The following is a 25,719-nucleotide window of genomic DNA, read 5'->3' as shown; positions in this document are numbered from 1 at the left end:
CCTACAGTCCGCTCGATGAGCGACAAGATGATTCCACAATGACCCTGACACGCCGACACTACGGGCAACTGCACTGCCACGTACAAGGGCTGAGGACATCCGTCCCCTTTCTGAGTGGATCGAAGAAGGCACAAGACTCCTGCTGACGGCAACACAGGGTCACGAGCTCGCGTGTTACGCGTCATATCCATCCACCAACTTCGTCATCGAGGAGGACACTAATGTGTTATCACGGGGGCACAGAGGGGTTTCGTCGCGCCCACACTTGACCTGCGCCACGAACAACCTACTTACCAGCCTGGCACCAAAACCTTTTCCTTTCTTTTGTTTTTGATATTGTTTGTGTATTTAGTTTTGTTTTGTGACGTACAAAACGCGAACCCCGCGTCGCGAACGACGACGAACAAGATTTTCGACGTCAATCCATCAAGGTCCCCAGATCAAGTCAGAGCGGCGACCCGACGATCGCCATCGAAGAATGTTGAAATAGTGAGCGCACCCAAGTGGACACCAAGAAGCCAGCGTCTGGGGCTTAGTGGTTAACGAATTTTTGCGGCAAATGTTTCAGACCTCGATTTTAACATCAGGTTATGGGCCCATTTCAACGTTATTGTTCCGCTGTGTGAGTGCTTGTTCTCAGTTTCTGCTGCCGTTTTCGTGTTTGTTTCTGCTGTCGTTCTCGTTGCTGTCGTTTTGGTCTCCGCTGTCGTTCTCGTTTTGGTTTCTGCCGTCGTTTCCGCCGTCGTTTTCATCGCCGTTGTTGTTCGTTTGTTCTGTCGCCTTCTACCTGCTGTCGTTATCATTTTGGTCGTTCGTCTCCGTCTACCCGCTGTCGTTTCAACTTGGTGGATCTTCTTCGTGTCTGTTGCAGCTTGGTCTTGGCAATCGTTGTGTGAGCTGTGGGTGTAGTCCCTAGTCGCCAACGTACCATATCAATCCAAGAAGACTGCCCTTCGATCACGCCGGTGATCGTCGTAGCTGTCGATACCCTCGCTCTTGGTGAAAGGCTTGTGCCATTGGAAATCTGACTTGAGCGAGGGTCCGACCAAGAATCGTCGAGAGACGAATTACTGATCCTCGGGGAGGATCACAGTGTACTGGTCTAGTCGATCCGCACTCTGCCTTCGGGAGGTGCGTCGGCGGTGTGGGTAACGCTCTCGGTATTAGCCCTATAGGTACGACTTCGGTCCCCTGGGTGAAGAGAATACGTGCCTAAACACTGAACCTCTCACTATACGTGTATAAGGTCGCGTACCTTGATTAAGTTCGCACGGAAGAGGGTGACCCTAGGCGTGATTGTGAACAAATCACACGAGTACGACGAAGGCAGTTTCATTCTTGTGTTGTGGGAAACCTCATTGGGGTAGTACCGTATCAAGTTTGGACAAGCCGATTTCGGTTGCAGGGACCGTTCGCAGTAGTGACCAAAAGTCCTGGTTCGTCTACAGGCAAAGTGTTGTGCTTACTCGTGGCACGTTTGATTTAGTTCACAGTCGAAAGACCCGCACTGGCCGACATACAGGGGTAGCGCCCTAAGGCATTTTTAAGAAGAATACGCTTGTTCCACTCCGCCGGGAACAAGCACCAAGAACGTTTCCGAGTAATCGCTACAAACTTCCTATACGGGTGGGCTTGCCATTGTGTTGACTATCGGTTAACGGCTTGGGATCCCGGAACAGAAGACCTTGTATACTCGAAGGGTACATCCATTCGGCGAAATGGATGACCAAAGCTCTGGATCGGTCAGAATCGAGAAGCTGACCGCATCTAACTTTTACATCTGGAAGCAGAAAATCGAGCTACTGCTTGCTCTCCGAGATGTCGATCAATACGTTTTTGATGATATCCCGGAGAATGCGACCTCAGATGACCGGAGAAAGTGGATTCGTGGTGACGCAAAAGCAAAGGCAGTCATGGGACTCACGCTTTCTGATGACTACTTGCAACATGTGCGAGGGTGTAGCAGTGCGAAAGAGACATGGGAAGCAATTCTGAATGTGTTTGAGCGTCATACTTTGCTCAACAAACTTGCCGCCCGTCGCGACTTTTACACTGTATCTATGCTCTCATCCGAGAAAGTGCTCGTGTTCATCAATCGTGTGAAGCAACTTGCTGCCAGATTGCAGTCAATGAGTGTTGAGATTGACGATAAAGAAATTGCAATGGCTGTGTTGAATGGCTTGCCTCCACGATTCGATAACCTGATTGTTGCTCTTGACGCACTTGGCAATGAAGATAAAGTGTTTGGACTCGAGTTTGTGAAGAGTCGTCTGCTGCAAGAAGAACAACGAGAAAGCATGAAGACCGCTTCTGCTTCATCACCACATGCACCTGCACTTGTCAATCGTATGCCTATTCGACGCGATATGAAATGTACGAATTGCAATAGACATGGGCATACTGCAGTGCGTTGCTGGGGCAAGGACGTGAATGGGCGCCGACCTGCACCGCCAGATGGGTTTCGGTCACGCAACACTGGCTTAAAGCCAAGTGCATTCGTTTCTCGAGATGACAATTCTACTGCTGCCTACTCTAGAAAAGAGGGCCGCAAACGCAAGGTCATGGCTTGTGGATGAAGAAAGGTCAGCGGGGCAGAGGGAAGAAAGATGGTTGAAGGTTGCTGGTGGTTGACGGGAAAAGAAGTTGATGCCATTTTACTCTTGGTCGCCAACTATTGGCGCTACTTATACTCTTCGAACTACATACAATACGAGCCATTAGGGCTGGTCACGTGACTCTCCTTCTTGCACTCGTTGATAATCAAGTGACTCTCCCTGTTGCACTCTCGGTTGATAATCAAGTGACTCTCCTACTTCCACTCTCGGTTGATAATCAAATGACTCTCCTTCTTGCACTCTCGGTTGATAATCAAGTGACTCTCCTACTTCCACTCTCCGTTGATAATCAAATGACTCTCCTTCTTACACTCTCTCTTGCTAATAATATGGGACCGTTTGAGAGTCAATAATATCTGAATGTACTGTACTGTAGATTACAGATTTTACACTACGATTAATAACCACTGTGGCACATACGTCATACGTGCCACACACGTGTAGGACAAATGTCATACGTGTCACACACGTGTCAAATCGAGAAAAATGAAACATGTTCAGAATGTACTGTACAGTGCCACGAGGTACATAACTTACACGTGTCAACACCAAAATTGAAACATGCTCAGAAATGATAGGAAAGTGCAACCGTGTACAAATATGACACGTGTCCACGTTGAAGACCAAACATCCTGAGAATGCTCTTGCAATCATTTTAGGTTTCGTCGATGTACACGTGTAATATCTGTCAGGCTTGGAGCTTAGCATGTGGTCGAAGATTTCCAACACTCCCCCTCGATCACATGCTTTTACTGGACACTGCAAGCCCCAGAAGTTCTACAAACTTCTGGAATAGAATTCGCCCAAGTGCTTTGGTTAAGATATCGGCAGGCATCGAAGTGGTCGGACAATGCGACAAATATACAATGTTTCTCTTAATAGCATCTCGTACGTAGTGGTATTTTACATCAACATGTTTGTTGCGACGGTTGATCGATTCATTCTGTGCAAACGAAATCGTCCCTGCATTGTCACACCCCATCATGATCGTGGGATCAGAATCAAGTCCGAGGACATCAGCAACAACTTGACGCAACCAGGTCGCCTCCTTACACGCTTCACATAGTGCAATGTACTCAGCTTCACACGTCGAAGTCGCAACCACAGTCTGTTTCCGGGAACTCCAACTGATAGCTCCACCACAGAACTTGAAAACATATCCGCTGGTCGACTTGCGAGAGTCTGAACAACCGGCCCAGTCAGCATCACTGAAACCGAGCAACTCCGGCGATTTGGATTTATTGTCAAACACGATTCCTAAGTTTCGAGTCCCTTGCACGTATCGCATTACTCGTTTTACACCTGCCCAGTGTGACTCACATGGGTTGGCAGAATGTTGGGAAAGCTTTCCAATGGCGTATGCCAAGTCTGGACGAGTGCCAACCATCAAGTACATAAGGCAACCGACTGCCTCACGATACGGTGCCTTTATTTCGGAGTCGTTTTCGATAGAATTTGTGGTTTTGCGACCTTGTTCCATTGGAGTCAGAGAAGGGTTACAAGTCGACATTTTAAAACGGTCAAGCACATTTAATGCATACTTAGTTTGAGTGAGACTCAATGTCTTGATAGTGCGATCTCTTTGAATCTCAAGACCAATGCAGACTTTTGCTTCACCAAGGTCTTTCATCTCAAACCGTTTGTTAAGCTCCCCCTTCATCCATTTGATGGCATGGATATCACTACCAGCGAGTAACAAGTCATCGACATAAAGTGCAATTAGCATGATAGTGTTACCAATGCGTTTAATGTGGAGGCACGGATCACTACGTGAAGTCTCAAATCCCAATTCACCGAGTAAGAAATCATCCACTTTGGTATGCCATTGACGATGTGCTTGTTTAAGACCGTAAAGTGCTTTCAAAAGTTTACACACGTGATCACTTTTGCTTTTGTCAACGCAGCCTTCGGGTTGCTCCATGTAGATGTCTTCATCCAAGTCGCCGTTCAAAAACGCAGTCACGACATCCATCTGATGAAGTTCGAGGTCGTAATGAGCAACTAAGGCAAGAAGTAGACGAATAGTCGTAAACTTTATGACAGGGGCATATGTCTCAGTATAGTCAAGACCCTTCACTTGCTGGAATCCACGGGCAACAAGTCTGGCTTTTGCACTTTCAACTATATTGCCATTTGCATCAGGCAGCTGCTTGACATTGAAAACCCATCTAGATGTCAAGATGTTTGACGCCTCAGATCGAGGAACAAGTTTCCAGGTCTGATTCTTAGTCTGTGATGCAAGTTCTTTGTCAATACCGGTTTACCAGAATGCAGCTCTAGGACCGTGGGTTGCTTGTTTGAAAGTCTTGGGACCTTCAATAGCGACATGCGCATGTGAAAGAAGAGCAGCTGCAAAGTTGCTCCTCCACCATGATCCGGGAGGTCTGCTGACTCGAGACGATCTTCGTACAGCTGGAGTCGGAGTTGGAGCGGTGACATTCGGAGTTTCGACGGGAGGTGATACATCATCTTCATCATTCTCACCTACAGAGTGAGTGTCCTCGTTTTCAATAACCTCCCCTGAAATTTCATCCTCTTCTGACCCAACCTCATTAGTATTTGGGGTATCGGCTTCATTCTCATTGTCGCCACCGAGCAATACAACGCCAACGTCAGAGCTGATTGAATCTTTTTCATGTGCAGGAATGTCATGCATCCCACATGTCGATTCATCAAACTTGGCATCTCGTGAAACAACAACTTTACTCAACTCTCCGTCCCAAAGTTTGTATGCTTTACTGCATTGCCAATAACCGAGAAACATCGCTTCACGCGCTCGCAAGTCCAGCTTTTCACCAAGAGCGAGTGTATGTTCCACTGAGGATTTGGCAGTGCGTTGGCCACTAGGGACTTTCTTCCTCCCGACTAGCGGAAGGCTCACCCACAGCTCACACAACGACTGCCACGACAAAGCAAAAAACTGAGAACTGACGGACCACTGAGGATTTGGCAGTGCGTTGGCCACTAGGGACTTTCTTCCTCCCGACTAGCGGAAGGCTCACCCACAGCTCACACAACGACTGCCACGACAAAGCAAAAAAAAACTGAGAACTGACGGACCACCAAACTGAAAAATCGGCTGAAACGGTGCTGAAAACGACAGCGAAAACTGAAAAAACTGAAAAACCAAACTCGAGAGCGGAGACTGAAACTGATACCTTCTTCTTCTGCTTGACGAGCTGAACAAACTGATACTTGAACGACGGCGAAACTCGAACTTGAACCAAAACGAAGACGACGATCAGCGTTGAACTGGGCCCATAACCTAAAGAAAGGTCAGCGGGGCAGAGGGAAGAAAGATGGTTGAAGGTTGCTGGTGGTTGACGGGAAAAGAAGTTGATGCCATTTTACTCTTGGTCGCCAACTATTGGCGCTACTTATACTCTTCGAACTACATACAATACGAGCCATTAGGGCTGGTCACGTGACTCTCCTTCTTGCACTCGTTGATAATCAAGTGACTCTCCCTGTTGCACTCTCGGTTGATAATCAAGTGACTCTCCTACTTCCACTCTCGGTTGATAATCAAATGACTCTCCTTCTTGCACTCTCGGTTGATAATCAAGTGACTCTCCTACTTCCACTCTCCGTTGATAATCAAATGACTCTCCTTCTTACACTCTCTCTTGCTAATAATTTGGGACCGTTTGAGAGTCAATAGTATCTGAATGTACTGTACTGTAGATTACAGATTTTACACTACGATTAATAACCACTGTGGCACATACGTCATACGTGTCACACACGTGTCAAATCGAGAAAAATGAAACATGTTCAGAATGTACTGTAGAGTGCCACGAGGTACATAACTTACACGTGTCAACACCAAAATTGAAACATGCTCGAAAATGATAGGAAAGTGCAACCGTGTACAAATATGACACGTGTCCACGTTGAAGACCAAACATCCTGACAATGCTCTTGCAAGCATTTAAGGTTTCGTCGACGTACACGTGTAATATCTGTCAGGCTTGGAGCTTAGCATGTGGTCGAAGATTTCCAACAGTCGATTCCCGTTGCAGCGCTCACATTACGTTTGATCGCTCTTTGTTCGTTTCGTATGAACAGATGCAATCTGGATCAGTCGAGATGGGCACGAAGGCTAGAGCTAATGTCGCTGGTCGCGGCGAGGTAGAATTCATGTTGAACGTCAACGGTAGTCCCCATCCTTGCAAATTGTCAAACGTTTTGCATGTCCCTGATTTCGGATACTCGCTACTGTCTGTTAGCCAAATGGTTTCAAAGGGTTTGCAAGTGTCATTTGAAAATGAAAAATGCCGCGTTACTGCAGGACCAACTGTAGTTGCCACAGCGAGTCGAGTTGGGGATTTGTACATACTTGACGTCCTGAATGAAACCTTTTCCGCTCACGTAGTTACCCCGCAGACGCTACATGAACGCATGGCCCATGTTAATGTACAAAGAATGGCATCAATGATTCACAATAATGTGGTAAGTGGCATCAACGTTCGTCAAAGCGATGTGATCAGTGCAATGAATCCGAAGTCTGACAATCACTCTCTCATTTGTCCTGCGTGTGTGTTCGGCAAAGCAACGCGATCAGTAATCCCAAAACGGCGATCATCGTCTCGAGCACAGAACTGTCTTGACTTGGTACATTCTGACGTTTGCGGTCCGCTCGAAGTACAGTCGATTGGTGGTTCGAGATACTTCATTACATTTGTAGATGATCACTCGAACTGGGTAGTTGTGTACACGATGAGAAATAAATCTGAGGCGTTTGCAAAATACAAGTTGTATGAAAAGTTGGCTCAAACCCACACTGGTCGCAAAGTAAAGGTGCTTCGCACTGATCGAGGGGGAGAGTACTTGTCGACGGAATTCAAGTCGCATTTAGATTTAAACGGTACGCAGCACCAACTCACAACGGCGTACACCCCTGAACAAAACGGTGTTGCTGAACGTTCAAATCGAACTTTGATTGATCTTGTCCGCTCAATGCTTTCTCATAAACAGGTCAGTAAGCGATTCTGGGCGGAGGCTCTTGCCACTTCGGTATATGTACGTAATCGAGTTACTTCACGCGCTTTGCCCGTTAATACAACTCCGCACCACATTTGGATGAATTCCACTCCAAATGTTGGCCATTTGCGAGTATTTGTGTCAAAGTGTTGGTATACATTACCAAAATTAGAGCTCCGTAAGCTGGACTTGCGAGCGCGTGAAGCGATGTTTCTTGGGTACTGGCAATGCAGTAAGGCATACAAACTTTGGGACGGAGAGTTGAATAAAATGTTGTGTCACGGGATGTCAAGTTTGATGAATTGACATGTGGTATGCATGACATTCCTGCACACGAAAGTGATTCAATCAACTCTGATGTTGACGTTGTACTGCTCGATGGCGACAATGGGACTACAGCTGATATCCCAAATACGGATGAGGTCGGTTCTGAAGAGAATCAAGTTTCGGAGGAGGTTCTTGAAAACGATGGCGCTCATTCTGTAAGTGAGAATGATGAAGATGAAGATGATGTACCAACTGCCGCCAAAACTCCGAATGTCACCCCTCCAACTCCGACTCCAGCTGTGCAAAGATCGTCTCGAGTCAGCAGACCTCCCGGATCATGGTGGAGGAGCAACGTTGCAGCTGCTCTTCTTTCACATGCGCATGTCGCTATTGAAGGTCCCAAGACTTTCAACCAGGCAACCAACGGTCCTAGAGCTGCATTTTGGCAGACCGGCATTGACAAAGAACTTGCCTCGCAGACTAAGAATCGGACTTGGAAACTTGTTCCTCGATCTGACGCGTCAAACATCTTGACATCTAGATGGGTTTTCAATGTCAAGCAACTGCCTGATGCAAATGGCAATATAGTTGAAAGTGCAAAAGCCAGACTTGTTGCTCGTGGATTCCAGCAAGTGCATGGTCTTGACTATACTGAGACATATGCCCCTGTCATAAAGTTTACGACTCTTCGTCTACTTCTTGCCTTAGTTGCTCATTACGACCTCGAACTTCATCAGATGGATGTCGTGACTGCGTTTTTGAACGGCCACTTGAATGAAGACATCTACATGGAGCAACCCGAAGGGTGCATTGACAAAAGCAAAAGTGATCACGTGTGCAAACTTTTGAAAGCACTTTACGGTCTTAAACAAGCACATCGTCAATGGCATGCCAAAGTGGATGATTTCTTAATTGGTGATTTGGGATTCGAGACTTCGCGTAGTGATCCTTGTCTCTACATTAAACGCATCGGTAACACTATCATGCTGATTGCACTTTATGTCGATGACTTGTTACTCGCCGGTAGTGATATCGATGCCATCAAATGGATGAAGGGGGAGCTTAATAAACGGTTTGAGATGAAAGACCTTGGTGAAGCAAAAGTCTGCATTGGTCTTGAAATTCAAAGGGATCCCACCGCCAAGACGTTGAGTCTCACTCAAACTAAGTATCCATCAAAAGTGCTTGAGCGTTTTCGAATGTCAATGTGTAACCCCTCTCTCTGACTCCAATGGAACAAGGTCACACAACCACGATTTCAGCCGAAAACGACTCCGAAACAAATGTACCATATCGTGAAGCAGTGGGATCCCTGATGTACTTGATGGTTGGCACTCGTCCAGACTTGGCATATGCGATTGGAAAGCTTTCTCAACATTCTGCCAACCCATGTGAGTCACACTGGGCAGGTGTGAAACGGGTAATGCGATACGTGCAAGGAACTCGAAACTTAGGAATCCTGTTTGACAATAAATCTAAATCGCCGGAGTTGTTCGGCTTCAGTGATGCTGACTGGGCCGGTTTTTCAGACTCTCGCAAGTCGACCAGCGGATATGTTTTCAAGCTCTGCGGTGGAGCGATCAGTTGGAGTTCCCGGAAACAGACTGTGGTTGCAACTTCGACGTGTGAAGCTGAGTACATTGCACTATGTGAAGCGTGTAAGGAGGCGACTTGGTTGCGTCAAGTGGTTGCTGATGTTCTTGGACTTGATTCTGATCCCACGATTATGATGGGGTGTGACAATGCAGGGACTATTTCGTATGCACAGAATGAATCGGTCAACCGTCGTAACAAACATGTTGATGTGAAATACCACTATGTACGAGATGCAATTAAGAGAAACGTCATTTCTTTGTCACATTGCCAGACCACTTCCATGCCTGCAGATATCCTGACGAAAGCACTTGGGCGAGTTCTGTTCCAGAAGTTTGTAGAACTTCTAGGGCTTGCAGTAGCTAGTTCTGGTAAAAGCATGTGATCGAGGGGGAGTGTTGTAATTCTACGACCACATGCTGATATGCATGACACACAACGACAGGTATGACACGTGTAAAATCGAAAACACTCCGCGTGACGAGCTGAGCAAGTTTGATTTTCAACGTTTACACGTGTCATTCTGTACACGGCTGCACTCTACAGTACTTCAGGAGCAAGTTTGGTTTTCAACCTGTACACGTGTAAAATATGTACACGGTTGCGGTGTACAGTACAATCTGAGCATGTTTCATTTTCTTCGCCCGACACGTGTATGACCTGGACACATGTCCTCATTACACTGTCAGACGCGTACAGTACGCCTGCAGTCTTACAGACAAAGTGTAGAACCTTGGTGGCGGGTGCCTGGCACGTGCCAAAGGTTTACAGCGTCCATGGAGTGCAGCACGGGTACAGCAGGACACAGCGATACCGTTGCGCGAGTTTTGAATTCGTAAGGCAAAATGTGCACTGTTGTAATTGACATTAGACAGGACCTCACGAGAGATTCAGATTCATAAGGCAACGTGTGCGCAGTAAACAGTCCTTGCAGGATTGATTTGAATTCGTAAGGCAACGTGTGAGCTGTAAACTTGCCTTACGAATTTGTGCCACGCTGGATTTGGAATAGTAAGGGAATTTGTGCTTTGCTGTGCTTTGTTGTACTGCCTTACTAATTTCTCCGTCATGACAGTGGTAATTCGTAAGGCGGTTTTCTGTTATGTTTGTTGGGCCATCGCCAGTTTGGCTGAGTAGCAAGACGGGCACATGTGTTAGAGCCAATACATTTGTAGTATGTGTGTCGTAGTGCATGGTAGTAGAGTTCTAGAGGATTGCAGAAGTGTATAAGTAGTGCCAGAAGTTGGCGACGCAAAGTAAATCGGTACCCAATCCTTCAACTTCACCTCATCAACCGTCCTTCGATTTCCCTTTGCCCCGCTGACCTTCCAATAGGTTATGGGCCCAGATTTACGCTACTATTCGTGAGTTCGATTCTCACCGGGTGCACTTGGGCGGCGCAATGTTTGTTTGTTTGTGTCACACTTGGGAACGTACCTACCTGCCTGTGTGTTGTGCAGTGACCCGCGCCGTGTGTTTGGCGTCCGCTGGTCGAGGGGGAGTGTTGAAATAGTGAGCGCGCCCAAGGGGACACCAAGAAGCCAGCGTCTGTGGCCTAGTGGTTAACGAATTTTTGCGGCAAATGTTTCAGACGTCGATTTTAACATCAGGTTATGGGCCCAGATTTACTCTACGCTACCATTCGTGAGTTCGATTCTCACCGGGTGCACTTGGGCGGCGCAATGTTTGTTTGTTTGTGCTACACTTGAGAACGTACCTGCCTGTGTGTTGTGCAGTGACCCGCGCCGTGTGTTTGGCGTCCCCTGGTCGAGGGGGAGTGTTGAAATAGTGAGTGCGCCCAAGTGGACACCAAGAAGCCAGCGTCTGTGGCTTAGTGGTTAACGAATTTTTGCGGCAAATGTTTCAGACCTCGATTTTAACATCAGTATGCCCAAGCAGTACTGAAACGGTTCAAAATGTCGGCATGCAATCCAGCGCTCCCCTAGGGAAGAAAAGAGCGAAGGGGCAGCTGCCAGATGCTAACGGGCGAGAAGGAGAAACCCCTATCCAGAGTTGCAAGGCTTGCAAGAAAAAGGCGGGTCGCAGGAAGAATGACATCGGTTTCGGCATACCCATGACAGTCCAAAAGAAATGAAAGGGTTCTGCCATGAGACCAAGTTGAGGTCCTACGTGATATAGGAGCGACCACGCGTCGCTAATTGCATGTGAAAATACGTTGAATCGACGATCCGCCCTCATCAGATTGGAATCTAATTGTACTTCGATGCAAAGACACCCAGACAATGTTGCGTTTCCAATGTGGAGCACAATGCCCCAATGAGAAATTTGAATCAAATTTAAGGAACACGTGTCGCGATGCGTGCACGAGAGGCTGGATAATTCTTTCAAAAGTGCACGTGGCACGCGCGTGTACCGTCCCCGAAGTCATATGCAGCACCGGGAACATGATTTCAGGAGCTTTAGAGGAGGTACAGACAATCTGGTCGCGAAGTACTGCGCATTCTTTTCGGTTCTCTTTTTGAGACGGGAGGAGCGTACGTGCAAGATGGAAGCCCCTTGTAGGAATTTTAGTTGCCGTGCGTCGCGCAAGGACCCAGAAAAGCGATGAAGAAGGGACCCCCGTGTGACTGTGGGGCAGAAGGATCGACGAAATTTTATCGTGAAGATTGAAGCTTGGTGTGAAGTTACACCAACTGCCTCAAGGAGAGACGACGTCAACCCGCAAATGCCAAAGTGGCGATCACAGCTATACTGTTACATTCTTTTCAACTAAGTGGAACGCATCGCTACCGACCACCCGCGGCTGTCACAGTCCACACCCAAGACGCGTCGCACAGGGACACTCAACTACACATCAAGCGCTATCATGACGCCCTGCCGACACTGGGACGTCCCTCTCTTTTAATTTTTTAATTCTCGAGGAATCGCCAGACGCAAGCACAAACGGCCGAGACTACGGTGTGTCCATCCGTTCAAAAGACACAGTCCACACCAGCACATGTCTTTCCTATTTTATTTCATTTTCCTTTCGCGTGTCTCAACAGGTTTTTTTTTGTGGACCGCTATCAGAAAGAAGGGATCTCTCAAGCCCCTCGACCGTATCACTATCTCAGACAGCTCCCAGGGCGGCAAGCATCGATGCTCGTTGAGCTACAGTGACAAGCGATCGGAATTTTGGAAAATCAAGGAGTGTTCACGTTGACTACATCGCACACGGACAACGGCATGATCGTACACCTGCCCGCCGCCCTCATTTGTCTAATATATGGCATACGCCACGGGAAGACATCACCAGTTGTCCAGTGCGGATGTAACCTGCTGCGAGCAGATTGCTGTCGCTCGTGAGCTCGAATTGTTCCGTCGCTGCTGCACGAAAACGTGCACAACACCGCAGATGAGGGAATTTTGAACCTTCACACTAGACTGGCGACATGGCTCGCAGGTCGTCTTCAATGTTGTAATTCTACGACCACATGCTGATATGCATGACACACGACGACAGGTATGACACGTGTAAAATCGAAAACACTCATCGTGACGAGCTGAGCAAGTTTGATTTTCAACGTGTACACGTGTCATTCTGTACACGGTTGCACTCTACAGTTCTTCAGGAGCAAGTTTGGTTTTCAACATGTACACGTGTGAAATATGTACACGGTTGCGGTGTACAGTACAATCTGAGCATGTTTCATTTTTCTTCGCCCGACACGTGTATGACCTGGACACATGTCCTCATTACACTGTCGGACGCGTACAGTACGCCTGCAGTCTTACAGACAAAGTGTAGAACCTTGGTGGCGGGTGCCTGGCACGTGCCAAAGGTTTACAGCGTCCATGGAGTGCAGCACGGGTACAGCAGGACACAGCGATACCGTTGCGCGAGTTTTGAATTCGTAAGGCAAAATGTGCACTGTTGTAATTGACAGTGGACAGGACCTCACGAGAGATTCAGATTCATAAGGCAACGTGTGCGCAGTAAACAGTCCTTGCAGGATTGATTTGAATTCGTAAGGCAACGTGTGAGCTGTGAACGTGCCTTACGAATTTGTGCCACGCTGGATTTGGAATAGTAAGGGAATTTGTGCTTTGCTGTGCTTTGTTGTACTGCCTTACTAATTTCTCCGTCATAACAGTGGTAATTCGTAAGGCGGTTTTCTGTTCTGTTTGTTGGGCCATCGCCAGTTTGGCTGAGTAGCAAGACGGGTACATGTGTTAGAGCCAATACATTTGTAGTATGTGTGTCGTAGTGTTTGGTAGTAGAGTTCTAGAAGATTGCAGAAGTGTATAAGTAGTGCCAGAAGTTGGCGACTCAAAGTAAATCGGTACCCAATCCTTCAACTTCACCTCATCAACCGTCCTTCGATTTCCCTTTGCCCCGCTGACCTTCCAGTAGGTTATGGGCCCAGTTCAACGTTATTATTCCGCTGTGTGAGTGCTCGTTCTCAGTTTCTGCTGCCGTTTTCGTGTTTGTTTCTGCTGTCGTTCTCGTTTTGGTCTCCGCTGTTGTTCTCGTTTTGGTTTCTGCTGTCGTTTCCGCCGCCGTTTTCATCGCCGCCGTCGTTTGTTTTTTTCTATCGCCGTCTACTTGCTGTCGTTATCATCTTGGTCGTTCGTCTCCGTCTACCTGCTGTCGTTTCAACTTGGTGGATCTTCTCCGTGTCTGTTGCAGCTTGGTCTTGGCAATCGTTGTGTGAGCTGTGGGTGTAGTCCCTAGTCGCCAACGTACCATATCAATCCAAGAAGACTGCCCTTCGATCACGCCGGTGATCGTCGTAGCTGCCGATACCCTCGCTCTTGGTGAAAGGCTTGTGCCATTGGAAATCTGACTTGAGCGAGGGTCTGACCAAGAAGCGTCGAGAGACGAAACACTGATCCTCGGGGAGGATCACAGTGTACTGGTCTAGTCGATCCGCACTCTGCCTTCGGGAGGTGCGTCGGCGGTGTGGGTAACGCTCTCGGTATTAGCCCTATAGGTACGACTTCGGTCCCCTGGGTGAAGAGAATACGTGCCTAAACACTGAACCTCTCACTATACGTGTATAAGGTCGCGTACCTTGATTAAGTTCGCACGGAAGAGGGTGACCCTAGGCGTGATTGTGAACAAATCACACGAGTACGACGAAGGCAGTTTCATTCTTGTGTTGTGGGAAACCTCATTGGGGTAGTACCGTATCAAGTTTGGACAAGCCGATTTCGGTTGCAGGGACCGTTCGCGGTAGTGACCAAAAGTCCTGGTTCGTCTACAGGCAAAGTGTTGTGCTTACTCGTGGCACGTTTGATTTAGTTCACAGTCGAAAGACCCGCACTGGCCGACATACAGGGGTAGCGCCCTAAGGCATTTTTAAGAAGAATACGCTTGTTCCACTCCGCCGGGAACAAGCACCAAGAACGTTTCCGAGTAATCGCTACAAACTTCTTATACGGGTGGGCTTGCCATTGTGTTGACTATCGGTTAACGGCTTGGGATCCCGGAACAGAAGACCTTGTATACTCGAAGGGTACATCCATTCGGCGAAATGGATGACCAAAGCTCTGGATCGGTCAGAATCGAGAAGCTGACCGCATCTAACTTTTACATCTGGAAGCAGAAAATCCAGCTACTGCTTGCTCTCCGAGATGTCGATCAATACGTTTTTGATGATATCCCGGAGAATGCGACGTCAGATGACCGGAGAAAATGGATCCGTGGTGACGCAAAAGCAAAGGCAGTCATCGGACTCACGCTTTCTGATGACTACTTGCAACATGTGCGAGGGTGTAGCAGTGCGAAAGAGACATGGGAAGCAATTCTGAATGTGTTTGAGCGTCATACTTTGCTCAACAAACTTGCCGCCCGTCGCGACTTTTACACTGTATCCATGCTCCCATCCGAGAAAGTGCTCGTGTTCATCAATCGTGTGAAGCAACTTGCTGCCAGATTGCAGTCAATGAGTGTTGAGATTGACGATAAAGAAATTACAATGGCTGTGTTAAATGGTTTGCCTCCACGATTCGATAACTTGATTGTTGCTCTTGACGCACTTGGCAATGAAGATAAAGTGTTTGGACTCGAGTTTGTGAAGAGTCGTCTGCTGCAAGAAGAGCAACGAGAAAGCATGAAGACCGCTTCTGCTTCATCACCACATCCACCTGCACTTGTCAATCGTATGCCTATTCGACGCGATATGAAATGTACGAATTGCAATAGACATGGGCATACTGCAGCGCGTTGCTGGGGCAAGGACGTGAATGGGCGCCGACCTGCACCGCCAGATGGGTTTCGGTCACGCAACACTGGCTTGAAGCCAAGTGCATTCGTTTCTCGAGATGACAATTCTACTGCTGCCTTTGCGGAGAGTGACTTTACTTGCTTGCTTTCGACTTCCACTCCAGAAAAGAGGGCTGCAAACGCAAGGTCATGGCTTGTCGATTCCGGTTGCAGCGCTCACATTACGTTTGATCGCTCTTTGTTCGTTACGTATGAACAGATGCAATCTGGATCAGTCGAGATGGGCACGAAGGCTAGAGCTAATGTCGCTGGTCGCGGCGAGGTAGAATTCATGTTGAACGTCAACGGTAGTCCCCATCCTTGCAAATTGTCAAACGTTTTGCATGTCCCTGATTTCGGATACTCGCTTCTGTCTGTTAGCCAAATGGTTTCAAAGGGCTTGCAAGTGTCATTTGAAAATGACAAATGCATCGTTACTGCAGGACCAACTGTAGTTGCTACAGCGAGTCAAGTTGGGGATTTGTACATACTTGACGTCATGAATGAAACCTTTTCTGCTCACGTAGTTACCCTGCAGACGCTACATGAACGCATGGCCCATGTTAATGTACAAGGAATCGCATCAATGATTCACAATAATGTGGTAAGTGGCATCAACGTTCGTCAAAGCGATGTGATCAGTGCAATGAATCCGAAGTCTGACAATCACTCTCCCATTTGTCCTGCATGTGTGTTTGGCAAAGCAACGCGATCAGTAATCCCAAAACAGCGATCATCGTCTCGAGCACAGAACTGTCTTGACTTGGTACATTCTGACGTTTGCGGTCCGCTCGAAGTACAGTCGATTGGTGGTTCGAGATACTTCATTACATTTGTAGATGATCACTCGAACTGGGTAGTTGTGTACACGATGAGAAATAAATCTGAGGCGTTTGCAAAATACAAGTTGTATGAAAAGTTGGCTCAAACCCACACTGGTCGCAAAGTAAAGGTGCTTCGCACTGATCGAGGGGGAGAGTACTTGTCGACGGAATTCAAGTCGCATTTAGATTTAAACGGTACGCAGCACCAACTCACAACGGCGTACACCCCTGAACAAAACGGTGTTGCTGAACGTTTAAATCGAACTTTGATTGATCTTGTCCGCTCAATGCTTTCTCATAAACAGGTCAGTAAGCGATTCTGGGCCGAAGCTCTTGCCACTTCGGTATATGTACGTAATCGAGTTACTTCACGCGCTTTGCCCGTTAATACAACTCCGCACCACATTTGGATGAATTCTACTCCAAATGTTGGCCATTTGCGAGTATTTGGGTCAAAGTGTTGGTATACATTACCAAAATTAGAGCTCCGTAAGCTAGACTTGCGAGCGCGTGAAGCGATGTTTCTTGGGTACTCGCAATGCAGTAAGGCATACAAACTTTGGGACGGAGAGTTGAATAAAATTGTTGTGTCACGGGATGTCAAGTTTGATGAATCGACATGTGGTATGCATGACATTCCTGCACACGAAGGTGATTCAATCAACTCTGATGTTGACGTTGTACTGCTCGATGGCGACAATGGGAATACAGCTGATACCCCAAATACGGATGAGGTCGGTTCTGAAGAGGATCAAGTTTCGGAGGAGGTTCTTGAAAACGATGGCGCTCATTCTGTAAGTGAGAATGATGAAGATGAAGATGATGTACCAACTGCCGCCAAAACTCTGAATGTCACTCCTCCAACTCCGACTCCAGCTGTGCGAAGATCGTCTCGAGTCAGCAGACCTCCCGGATCATGGTGGAGGAGCAACGTTGCAGCTGCTCTTCTTTCACATGCGCATGTCGCTATTGAAGGTCCCAAGACTTTCAACCAGGCAACCAACGGTCCTAGAGCTGCATTTTGGCAGACCGGCATTGACAAAGAACTTGCCTCGCAGACCAAGAATCGGACTTGGAAACTTGTTCCTCGATCTGACGCGTCAAACATCTTGACATGTAGATGGGTTTTCAATGTCAAGCAACTGCCTGATGCAAATGGCAATATAGTTGAAAGTGCAAAAGCCAGACTTGTTGCTCGTGGATTCCAGCAAGTGCAAGGTCTTGACTATACTGAGACATATGCCCCTGTCATAAAGTTTACCACTATTCGTCTACTTCTTGCCTTAGTTGCTCATTACGACCTCGAACTTCATCAGATGGATGTCGTGACTGCGTTTTTGAACGGCGACTTGGATGAAAACATCTACATGAAGCAACCCGAAGGGTGCATTGACAAAAGCAAAAGTGACCACGTGTGTAAACTTTTGAAAGCACTTTACGGTCTTAAACAAGCACATCGTCAATGGCATGCCAAAGTGGATGATTTCTTAATTGGTGAATTGGGATTCGAGACTTCGCGTAGTGATCCTTGTCTCTACATTAAACGCATCGGTAACACTATCATGCTGATTGCACTTTATGTCGATGACTTGTTACTCGCCGGTAGTGATATCGATGCCATCAAATGGATGAAGGGGGAGCTTAATAAACGGTTTGAGATGAAAGACCTTGGTGAAGCAAAAGTCTGCATTGGTCTTGAAATTCAAAGGGATCCCACCGCCAAGACGTTGAGTCTCACTCAAACTAAGTATGCATCAAAAGTGCTTGAGCGTTTTCGAATGTCAACGTGTAACCCCTCTCTGACTCCAATGGAACAAGGTCACACAACCACGATTTCAACCGAAAACGACCCCGAAACAAATGTACCGTATCGTGAGGCAGTGGGATCCCTGATGTACTTGATGGTTGGCACTCGTCCAGACTTGGCATATGCGATTGGAAAGCTTTCTCAACATTCTGCCAACCCATGTGAGTCACACTGGGAAGGTGTGAAACGGGTAATGCGATACGTGCAAGGGACTCGAAACTTAGGAATCGTGTTTGACAATAAATCTAAATCGCCGGAGTTGTTCGGCTTCAGTGATGCTGACTGGGCCGGTTGTTCAGACTCTCGCAAGTCGACCAGCGGATATGTTTTCAAGTTCTGCGGTGGAGCGATCAGTTGGAGTTCCCGGAAACAGACTGTGGTTGCAACTTCGACGTGTGAAGCTGAGTACATTGCACTATGTGAAGCGTGTAAGGAGGCGACTTGGTTGCGTCAAGTGGTTGCTGATGTTCTTGGACTTGATTCTGATCCCACGATTGTGATGGGGTGTGACAATGCAGGGACGTTTTGGTATGCACAGAATGAATCGGTCAACCGTCGTAACAAACATGTTGATGTGAAATACCACTATGTACGAGATGCAATTAAGAGAAACGTCATTTCTTTATCACATTGCCCGACCACTTCCATGCCTGCAGATATCCTGACGAAAGCACTTGGGCGAGTTCTGTTCCAGAAGTTTGTAGAACTTCTAGGGCTTGCAGTAGCTACTTCTGGTAAAAGCATGTGATCGAGGGGGAGTGTTGTAATTCTACGACCACATGCTGATATGCATGACACACGACGACAGGTATGACACGTGTAAAATCGAAAACACTCATCGTGACGAGCTGAGCAAGTTTGATTTTCAACGTGTACACGTGTGATTTCTGTACACGGTTGCACTCTACAGTACTTCAGGAGCAAGTTTGGTTTTCAACATGTACACGTGTGAAATATGTACACGGTTGCGGTGTACAGTACAATCTGAGCATGTTTCATTTTTCTTCGCCCGCCACGTGTATGACCTGGACACATGTCCTCATTACACTGTCGGACGCGTACAGTACGCCTGCAGTCTTACAGACAAAGTGTAGAACCTTGGTGGCGGGTGCCTGGCACGTGCCAAAGGTTTACAGCGTCCATGGAGTGCAGCACGGGTACAGCAGGACACAGCGATACCGTTGCGCGAGTTTTGAATTCGTAAGGCAAAATGTGCACTGTTGTAATTGACAGTGGACAGGACCTCACGAGAGATTCAGATTCATAAGGCAACGTGTGCGCAGTGAACAGTCCTTGCAGGATTGATTTGAATTCGTAAGGCAACGTGTGAGCTGTGAACGTGCCTTACGAATTTGTGCCACGCTGGATTTGGAATAGTAAGGGAATTTGTGCTTTGCTGTGCTTTGTTGTACTGCCTTACTAATTTCTCCGTCATAACAGTGGTAATTCGTAAGGCGGTTTTCTGTTCTGTTTGTTGGGCCATCGCCAGTTTGGCTGAGTAGCAAGACGGGTACATGTGTTAGAGCCAATACATTTGTAGTATGTGTGTCGTAGTGTTTGGTAGTAGAGTTCTAGAAGATTGCAGAAGTGTATAAGTAGTGCCAGAAGTTGGCGACTCAAAGTAAATCGGTACCCAATCCTTCAACTTCACCTCATCAACCGTCCTTCGATTTCCCTTTGCCCCGCTGACCTTCCAGTATTCAAAAGCTATTATTCGCCGCCGTTTGCTAAAAGCAGTGCGAAACCTCAGCTTAGAAGTCCAAGCCGGTATCTTGATCGGGGTGGGTGTTGTTGTTGGCTTTCTTTTGGGTTTCACCGCATCGTTGGGGAGAAAAGCAACGAGAAACTGTCCCGACTCTCCAATAGCACAGAATCTGAAAAGTCCCATTTCTTCAACAGACAGATGCGGGGACCTAAAATCTCCTTGTTATGTTTTCGTTTTTGGCATCGGTCGCTTTGGTACCCAACATCTATCTCGCTTCTTGAAACCGAAGCCGAACCCTGCTGTCCCAGTGTACGTAACGCATGAAGAAGAGCACCTCAGGGCCCGAACCAAACTCGTTGTCCACAGAGACTACCGAAGACTGGTTGTTTGTGCAGATAAAGCCCAATTCAGAGTTAAAGCTGAACAATATATCACGCGAGTGAAGTTTCCGTTTTACACCCAGTTGCTTAAGCGACACAGTGCTAAGCGTCTTGTCTACACAGGGCATCTGCCAATGGCATTTGGCCTCGGGCCAGCATTGGTGAGAACGCTTCCCCCCGGCACCGTACGTGTTCTACGCCTGAGAAGAGAAAGAGTCGCGACGGCTGTTTCACTTATGGCTTTAGGGCCAGAAAAAGAGGATCCTTGGGGAGCAACGACAGAACGAGACTCGGATAGACAGCTGATTTACGCTGACGCTGTAAACAGACGGTGGTTCCCGAAGCCATCAGATGCCATGGTTCGTCTTCATGTTGAAGCACATGTATGGGCGAAACTAAATCGCTTCCAAAGATGGCTGTGGTATGTGGACGACGTTGCTAAGTTGAAAATGTTTTCATTGCGCACGCACGCTCGTAACACCGAAGTTCAACTCATAAGGACGATGAACTTGAACGTTTAGTTTTGACAATCGCTTAACAGCAAAGAACAGCGAGGGCAGTACGAGACGTCTAATTTATTGCGGGACGTGTTCGTAAGATGACAAGAACTACGAGGACCACAACGTGCTACGAAGGACCCTCTGCATCCCAGCCAGCAGCCCGGGACGCATGCTAGGACACAAGAGAAGGAAGTTTACCGACGAACAGGAGGCTTGCTTGCTATGTGTGGAGGAGCGGAAGGGACAACTTTTGAGTGCGCAATGGGTGAAGACAGTGATACCGGGAGACGAGTTGGGAAATACGAGGAAACGTGAGGTTCGTCTTGCCCTTGCTGCGGCTATGACAGTCGGTCGAAAAAGGATGAAGGACTCGGGAGATTCTGTAGCAAAGGGCGCTGCGCAAGGGCGCTCAGGAGGGGTATATGTAGTGCAATAATGGGCTCTACGGGGGGGTGAAAAGAAAGGAAAATATTTGGATTTGGATATGGTAAGTAGTCCGGGTTGGGGGGACACACGTGTGAATAATTGCACAGTTTTGATTTTTAATTATTTTATTTTATTTAGTTAATTAGTTGGCATTAATTTTGCTGACACTAGATTAGATCTAGGATCTAGCGCTGCGAGTTACTGTACTGGCTCCGGCGGGGCGATATATACCCTAGCCCTCTGACCACCAAGTCAGTAAAGGTAACCCGAGTTGCCGTAGTTGAATGTCGCCTTGGTTGAAGTCCGTCTCTACCAAGACGCTCCCTTTTACCTAAGCCTACGGCATCCTCTATCGCTCGGGGGTTCTCTTTTCTCTTTCCTTTACTTCCTTATCCCTTTCTATCTCTAATTCTACCTATTTTCCCCCTATCTTGTGTTGGTGCCATCGGCCTCGGTTGCGACCGAACCGGTGTAGGTGTTTCGAGCCATCGGGCGACACAGTTGACGTAGCGCTGCTACTGTGACCCATTTTCCGACGGAGACTGTTGCAACGACGTCTCCCTCGAAGGGCTCCGTCGTATTACGAACCAGTGTTGGTACCATCGGTGTCGGTTGCAACCGAACCGGTGTAGGTGTTTCGAGCCATCGGGCGGCACGGTTGACGTAGCGCTGCTAATTTCATTTCATCCCGTCGGGCTGCGTTGCGACGCCCCCGTCGAAGGCCTTGTCGCGTCACAAAGTGTCGAAGAAGCTCAACGAGCTTTGGCCTTACAACCCAGTGGAACCGGGGTACCTACGTACGCGCCCCACTCCACACTCGTCGAGCAGATCTCTTCGCAAGGCTCTACCACACCGATCCCAGGCCGGGCTATTTCTCTGTGCCCCCCCCCCCCCCCATCACGGATCTGAGCTACTACGAGTCGCAAGCTCGTTTAAACGGAGAAGGGAGAGTCGGACATTCCGTAGCGCTGTGTCATCCGCAGTTCTTCTTTTTGTTGCTGTTGTTGTTTTTGCTGGACCATCGGACCGCGGTCTCTGCCCGACAGGCGCATTGCACTACACTTGGTCGAGGGGGAGTGTTGAAATAGTAAGCGCACCCAAGGGCACACCAAGATGCCAGCGCCTGTGGCCTAGTGGTTCACGAATTTTGCGGCAAAATTTTCAGACCTCGATTTTAACATCAGTCCTCAGACTTGATTCTGATCCCACGATTATGATGCGGTGTGACAATGCAGGGACGATTTCGTTTGCACAGAATGAATCGGTCAACCGTCGTAACAAACATGTTGATGTGAAATACCACTATGTACGAGATGCAATTAAGAGAAACGTCATATCTTTGTCGCATTGCCCGACCACTTCCATGCCTGCAGATATCTTGACAAAAGCACTTGGGCGAGTTTTGTTCCAGAAGTTTGTAGAACTTCTAGGGCTTGCAGTAGCCACTTCTGGTAAAAGCATGTGATCGAGGGGGAGTGTTGTAATTCTACGACCACATGCAGACACGCATGACACACAACGACAGGTTTGACACGTGTAAAATCGAAAACACTCGGCGTGACGAGCTGAGCAAGTTTGATTTTCAACGTTTACACGTGTCATTCTGTACACGTTTCCACTCTACAGTACAGGCCGAGCAAGTTTGATTTTCAACGGGTACACGTGTGATATCTGTACACGGTTGGACTCTACAGTACAATCTGAGCATGTTTCATTTTCTGCGCCTGACACGTGTATGACTTGGACACATGTCCTCATTACACTGTCGGACGCGTACAGTACGCCTGCAGTCTTACAGACAAAGTGTAGAACCTTGGTGGCGGGTGCCTGGCACGTGCCAAAGGTTTACAGCGTCCATGGAGCGCAGCACGGGTACAGCAAGACACAAAGATACCGTTGCGCGAGTTTTGAATTCGTAAGGCAAAATGTGCACTGTTGTAATTGACAGTGGACAGGACCTCACGAGAGATTCAGATTCATAAGGCAACGTGTGCGCTGTAAACAGTCCTTGCAGGATTGATTTGTATTCGTAAGGCAACGTGTGAGCTGTAAACGTGCCTTACGAATTTGTGCCACGCTGGATTTGGAATAGTAAGGGAATTTGTGCTTTGCTGTGCTTTGTTGTACTGCCTTACTAATTTCTCCGTCATGACAGTGGTAATTCGTAAGGCGGTTTTCTGTTATGTTTGTTGGGCCATCGCCAGTTTGGCTGAGTAGCAAGACGGGCACATGTGTTAGAGCCAATACATTTGTAGTATGTGTGTCGTAGTGCATGGTAGTAGAGTTCTAGAGGATTGCAGAAGTGTATAAGTAGTGCCAGAAGTTGGCGACTCAAAGTAAATCGGTACCCAATCCTTCAACTTCACCTCATCAACCGTCCTTCGAATCCCCTTCGCCCCGCTGACCTACCATCCCTAGCAGAAATAGGTTTCATCATTGGTCAGTTAAATGCAATTACTGGTCGATTAGTATGGTTCGTAAGTGGTCCATGACTGGTAATGTTTTACATTTAACGTTGTATGACAACCTAGTGTGGTAAGACCTAACTCATTGGTCCGTTAACGCAAATTAATGGACCAAGACGGACCATTGCCGGGCCAGCCCTTTCTCCATTCATTGACCATTAATTGTATTTGTCCCTCTTCCAATTTACAATATTTCCGTTTCCCCGACCAGTGCTGGTCCCTTCACGGACCACTTCTGTATTCCTATGCGCGCCACATCTGCACCATGATGATCTGGTAGTGGACCACTCGCGAGGCATGCACCTATACATTAAAGGCGGTTCTGAAACAAATCAATTATTTATTGCTAATTCTGCAGAATAATTCGCCGATGACGTGCGAGTCATCATCCCGTATGACAGACAAACTTGCCCACGTCTCCCTTGGATGCGCATGGAAAAGTGCACGCTGGAGAGCTGAGTTGCACGACGTGAGCCTATGGGACGCCAGCGCGCTTTCCTGCCTCGACGCTGGCGGTGCGGTCTCCGGCACGAGCGGCGAGGCGTCGCCGGGGGGGAGTGCGCACGGTAGCACAGCAGCCAGGGGTCGGGGACGGCTGGGAGCAGCTCCTGCGTGGCGGGGGGAGGGAGGCGGCGAGCGTGGACAAGTTGAGGTACCTTCACCTCTTCACGTCGCCGGTAGATAAGAGCCGGCCCTTCCTGCCGGGGCGGGGCCTCCTGCGCGTGGGGCACGTAGAAGTACCAGTTCATCCGCGACATCCCCGTACTGCCCGACCCTATCAGCAGTCCCACAGCCAGCGCAGCGTAAGTCAACGGCATTGCAGCCTACAGCGTCGTCAACACCCGCATCATGACGCTCGACCGCCACGGGATCGGCGTGCTACTCACCACATCCAGCCCGCCCACGAGCCACCGCACCCGCTGCTTGATGGATTCCTTCAGCGGGACCGTGCTGTGCTCGAACAATAACGCGCCGATCCATGCTAATCGCACCCCGCTTGACCGCGCTTTCATCCCGAAGAACGCGTCCCCAGCCATGCTCCCTTCAACCCCGTGGTCTAACGTCACCTTCTTCTCCACGAAATTGCAGGCTACCACAAACGAACCGTGCATAACTACCCACACTTCCCCACACCTCCCCACACTCATTCTGGATCCGATAACGCCCACAGCCGTCTGATACCCGTCTCGAGTCGGCAGGCGTTGTCACCCAGTTCGAATTGTCTACGTCTCCGCTGCCCGCTACTGTCAAGTTGCCATCCCTCGTCCATAAAAAATCGGACCTTGCCCGATTCGTGGCAACCTCTGTGCCTTAGCCACACAAGTAAGGTAACTTTCCCGCCCGCAATGCTGCATAATTGCACGAACCGTGTCCTCATCGAATCGCGTGTCCTCATCGAGATGTACAATCCAGTCCATTTCATCTGCTGGCGACGCCGTGATCGCATAATTTAACGCACGAGCCTTGCACAGCGCCCCTCCGTCTGCCTCGTACGAAAAGAGTACAACAATCTCATACACTCCTGGGTCGTCAATCTCATCGCTCAAATTCAACCCTTGATCCGTTACCACCTCGACCCTCCATATCCGTCCAGGGATCCCGCTCCTCTTAAACACTGCTGCCGCCCTCTTCGAATTTCCCTCGCTAGTCTCGCGTTATCTCCCCTAGTTACATATTGAAAGTACAACGTGAAGTACAGGTCTAGCTTCGTCTTGTCCGTCTTATTTGTCTTGTCCGTCGTATCCGCTACCAAACCAATCTCTTGCACACCTGCTTCTTCGTCAACAACTTTTCCTTGCTGCATCATTTCGGAGATTGTTGGCAGACGTTTCCAGATCGCTCGCGGAAACCCCACTTGCCTGACAGTTCAAAATCATTGCCGGCAAAGCCAGAAGCGATACCCATCGCAGAATATGAACGAAATTTGTTAGAAAGGTCGACGCAAT

This window comes from Chondrus crispus, genomic scaffold, assembly GCF_000350225.1.
Source record: "Chondrus crispus Stackhouse genomic scaffold, scaffold_6, whole genome shotgun sequence".
NCBI lineage: Eukaryota > Rhodophyta > Florideophyceae > Gigartinales > Gigartinaceae > Chondrus > Chondrus crispus.
This window is presented reverse-complemented; position numbering follows the sequence as displayed.